Genomic DNA, 5,304 nt, shown 5'->3' with positions numbered 1-5,304 from the left:
GTAACCCGAATTCTGTTTAAGTCAACCAAAAATCTTGTTAACTTAAACAGAATTCGGGTTGCTTCAATCGGAATTTTTGGATCGTTCATATTCGACCAGATATTTGGTTAATTCAACCAAACCTTTTTTCCGTGCATAATACGAGTAAAAAACTTGGACCTAAGTAAAAATGTAGCAACTAGTTTCAGGTGATAACCATTAATACAGGCCTAGACTCGTATTGCACCAGCCGAACTAATTAGCTAACTAACAGTCAAATCATATGTCTGTTTTTTTTGTCTAAATAAACAAAGACACCTGTTTTAACTGTTAGTTCATCACTCGATTGGCGCAGCCGAACTTTAGAGGCTTCTTATCGATAACAGAGAGTTCAGAATAAGAACCAAAGGCAGATCACACGCAACGTCGTATATCGCAGCTTCGTTCGAATATTTTGTCGTAGCTTTGAGAGGACCTTTTCTCTGAAGTCTAATCTACAATGCGCTCTTTGCTTCCTCTTTTCTGCTTTTTATCTCTTGCGTCTTTGTTTCTCGATGTCTGTGTCTCTTGTCACGTGCCTCTTCTAGAGTTCGTCAAGTTTATCTCGAAACGACAAATATCACGAGAGACACGAGAGGCACTATGAAAGCGGTGAAGTTAAAGGAAGTTGGTCAACCTAATCAAAACGACCTATTCTGATTGGTCCGCGTGAAGCGACACTTTCCTCAGGCAGAACAAATTGTTCTCCCTGACAATGTTCCTCGCGACAATGTTTGTCCCGGGTTCCAGGCGACGAGAAGATAGGAAACGAAAGGCAGAAGCAACGAAACAAGACACAAAGAACGCATTGTAGATTAGGCTGTAACATTGATCTCTGTTAACAGTGACTTCCTCGACGATAACCTCGATGGTAAGCTCTTTGTCGCGTAACGAGGCGCGCGCGTTCTATTTCGAGTCGTCCAAGTGACGTATCCGCGGCTGAAAGTCGCGAGTTCGCGGACGTTTCCTCATCGGCGGGAACGTCTCCGTCGTGTCGCTTATCGCGCACCTCTAGAACGGGACACGGTTTGACACGAGCCAAGATACGCACAGTTTCGCGCAGTCACACACAGGGGCCCGTTATAGCGCGCCCCCTTCCCTCCCCCTCCCCCCGGACATGTGTGCATCGCACGGTTATCGCTCACGGTGCACACGCATGGCGCGACGCGTACTTTCACGGAGACACGCACAGCCGCGGGCTATAACGAAAGTAAGTGTTACATTGTTCGGAACGACTGAGCGTGTAAACGATCCCCCGCAGCAGGCCCCGACGTTCACGTAGGTACAAACGGCAATTAACTCGCGCGCAGCCGTCGTTTTAATTCCGCGAGCCCCCACGAGAACGCACGTGCGTGTGCATTCCGCGGATCCTCCTCCTCCCTCCGAGGTCTCTGCTCGAGTTCTAACCGCACGTGAAACAATACGTGCTGCATTCATGTGAATGTTACTTGCCTTAAGTACATTGGTATCTATATACAGGGTGTCTCACATTCTCCTCCGGGCATTTTGTGGGGACGTAGAACAGGTTGAGGTGAACATAAAAATCCTATGCCGTTTTGCGATATTCGCAATAATTATTCGAGATATTAATTGTGGAAAATTTGTGAATGATCATGCAGGATATAATAGCGACGACTGCCGTCGTGTACTTATACTTTAGGTAAAATTGAACAAAAAAGTTCTCTACCATTTTGCAAGTAATCACATAGATTTTTAATTATTAATTAAAGAAAATGAGTGCATTATCACATTGCAAAATCGTGCAGTAATCTTCTTTAATTAATAATTAAAAATCTATGTGATTATTTGGAAAATGGTAGAGGACTTTTTTGTTCAATTTGACCTAAAGTATAAGTACACGACGACAGTCGTCGTTATTATAACTCATTTAACATATTATGCATGATCATTTATAAGTTTTCTACAATTAATATCTCGATAATTATTGCGAGTATCGCAAAACGGTACAGGACTTTTATGTTCACCTCAACCTGTTCTACGTCTCCACAAAATGCCCGGAGGAGAGTGTAAGACACCTTGTATATATATTCGCAAATCTATTTGTAAATTTGTCATAAGCATCCAACTTGTTCAAGGGGCATTCTGAATCCTTGTGAGTTTTTAGTATTTCAATCAAGAATATCGTTTAAGACGACTGTTGGGTTTGTTCATTATACAGAGTCGAGCCAGCTTGTTTTTTGACAGAATTTTACAGTATTTTTGTAAAGGAGACAAATTCTTCTTTCGGATAGACCGGGACTATTTGGCCACCGGAGTAAGTAAATTTGGCCTTTCACCGGCAAAATTGATTATTTTTACTGTTATTTAATGGATTTTAGAACCAAGCAAGCAGAGATTTCAAAGTTATCTTCGACATGTTTGAACTTGCTAGAAAATACTAGAAATAACTGGTTTTATCAACTTACCCCGGTTTTCCCTACGAATTTCAGCTTTTCTCAAATTTGCGATGAATATATTGAAACTGTTATCAAGAAAATATTCTTTGTTCAAGAGATAATCATTGCTTAAAAGATGGGAAATAAACCGAGCAATCGCTTTTCTTGACAATAGCAGAGTAATTGCTTTTCTCAGCAAATTGTAAGAATTTCTGCCTTTGGAAGCACATTGCAATAGCTTATTCTATTTTCTCCTTTTCTCTTGAGGAAACTCCGTCCCATAAGCAAGAAATTAAATAAAGCATTCGTTCTTCTTTTCTCACGCGGCAACGAATCGTCCTCGCGACGTATTTTTTTGTGTTGAAAATTTTGCTGCGAACGAAACGACAGTCGGTAACTCCCAATTGGGATCCCCGCGGCGTCCTCGCGAAAGTGGAGCGCGAAATTTTCCGAAACGGATCGTGCGTGGAATTCTTTGTATTACAATTATAACCCTTCTCGTTGGAGTCGGAGCGAGTCGCGAAACCGCCCTTTATATGGAAATTTCGCTCAGCGCGCGAAACGATCGTTCCGGAATAGTGACCGTGTAAAATTACCTGCAGCTTCCGATTGATCGGCGGCTGGGAGATGAAATCGTCACGGACAACTCGGTTATCGACGCGATCTCGATTAACTCTGCTCCGTTCCCTATTTTTTTTCGTTTTTTTCCGCGTCCGTGTGTAGCGCAGCAGAAAAAGACGAAGCGATAATGACACCGATAGCGACGCGGCAAGGTGCGCGGCCGTGACTTCTTATCTCTCACTCTAGCTACCCGCACCGATCGCGATCGTTACTTTCTATGAATTCTCCTTATCGCCCAAAGAATATAATCTCATCCTTAACGAAATCCTCTGAATCCTAGGGAACTTAACTCTTACGTATAGCCCCAAGGGAGAAATTCTCCTATAAAAGGAAAACGAGCACAGTATTCTTAAAGGAGTTTCGTCTTTTATCTACAAGTGCACAAGTCTTGCTTGTCGCGTTTCGTATCGCCCGTAAGAGGGCATTCCGCTTCGAGCAAACATATCCCTCTTGATTCAAAAGGAAAGAAATATAGTATCTGGAAATACATAATCTCATTTTTAACGGAATTCTCTTATACAAGGTCTCAAGAGGATTCTTCGAAGAACAAGAGAGGAAAATACAAATTAGCATAATATCCTTGAAGTTGGCGGAATTTTGTCCTTTATCTACAAGTCTTGTTCTCAATAGTACAAGTCTTGTTTTCAATAGAAATTCCTTCTAACAAGACGGCATTCTGCTTGAAGTAAACATATTTTTCTTGATTTAAATGAGAAAAAGTTAGAATAATATCTAATTGATTTCTGATTAATAGTTTGCTACATTTCGTTTTTTAGTATTAGAATATTTTCTATAGTTGTAGAAGAATCCTCTTGAGGCTATAAAAATCCTGTCAAGAATGAGATTATATATATTTTTTTTTCTTTTTTCAAGAAAAAAAATAGAGTATAGGATAATATCTAATAGATTTAATAGACGTCTTCATTGGAAGAGGTATACTTTTTCGGTAATAGTTTTCGCTTAAAATACAAAAAATACAGAATTACAGGAAATAGCATGTTGGAATCAAAACTCTTTCTTTTTTTTTGTTAACCAGTGAATCCGCGCTCCAAATAATACGCCAGAGGGATCGCGTAAAATTATGTGCCGCTATTCTGAATCTCGATAAAGCGTATAACAATATTTCGTAATTAAATGTAAATTTACCGTTGATCTGCGCGCGGAAGTAATAATAATAATGCAATATGCAGTCAGTAATCGACTCCGGTAACACAATAATGCGCAATTAGCATTATATCGTGGATTATTTAATTACTAATTGTACGTTGCATCGTTATTAATTTCATGAAATATTCACGGCAGCCGGAAATTTAACGATGCGTCCGGGTAATTACAAAATATAACGAATAATTGTGAGAGTATTATCGTAATTTGTATTCGTTGATCGCCTCAGCGGCAAAATGTAGTAAAATTTCCATTACGTTCGTGCGGAATATGTCTCGATAAATTTACTATTATCTCTGTCGGACGCGATTTAGCTCAGTCGAGAAATTCGATACGCGTCGCGTATCCCGCGTTGTGATTTAATTCGAGTGTTTTTCTTTAATCCTCGATACACTCCGCGGAGAGCTTTCCCACGAAAGCTTTCCCATGTAATTTATATCGCCCTCACTGGCGCGGATGTCGCTTGTAAACTGGAACTCGTGTTATCGCCTAATTATCCGCCTGTATACATCTGTATCGCCATAATTATGTCTTTAGTCAACGTCGAGTAATTAACTGACAGTTAACTGGTTATGCACGACTGATGCTGTTTAGGTTATCGTACCTCTCCGCTCTCATTACAATCCCAGATCTCACTCCATCAAAAGTACACCCTCATAGTCTCTCGCAGATAGAGGTAGGTTGCCATCAACTTGAGACGCCGAACTCGACATTTGTTTAACTACGGAGACTGCTAACTCGGTTATTTGTTCTCCGCTTTCTAAAAGTAAGAGCAAACGGTTTACTCTAAACTTTTTGGAACGAAACTTCACTCGAAAGGCAGAGTGATATCGTATTGTGATTGGGTTAAAAAAACCGCGACAAAGTTGTTGAACAATAAGGTAACCAGGTGTCCCACTTTTCCTGGGACAGTCCCGGATTTTTTCGAATGCTTTTCGGGACGCCCAATTTACCCCGGCCCAGACGATGTTTAAAATGCTTCCGACAATGAAAGACCTTCTCAAGAAAAATCATAACTCTGGTAAATACAGTAGCTTCTTCTGTTTCTTAACTTTTCTTCCCAATTTTTTTAAAGCGAGTTTAGCAACACGGAAAGAAATAATTC

General features: G+C 40.5%; 1 protein-coding gene across 1 annotated transcript in view; it reads left to right on the top strand.

The window, feature by feature from the left end:
• The window catches only part of LOC116847672 (mothers against decapentaplegic homolog 3-like), a 32,960-nt gene that overhangs the window by 6,956 nt on the left and 20,700 nt on the right, over nt 1-5,304 (top strand). The gene's annotated exons all lie outside the window — the stretch shown is intronic.

This window comes from Odontomachus brunneus, unplaced genomic scaffold (genome assembly GCF_010583005.1).
Source record: "Odontomachus brunneus isolate Ranch 3 - 2012 unplaced genomic scaffold, Obru_v1 Obru_scaffold_082, whole genome shotgun sequence".
NCBI lineage: Eukaryota > Metazoa > Arthropoda > Insecta > Hymenoptera > Formicidae > Odontomachus > Odontomachus brunneus.
Note: the sequence above shows the minus strand (reverse complement) of the source record. Positions and strands in the feature narration are given on the sequence as shown.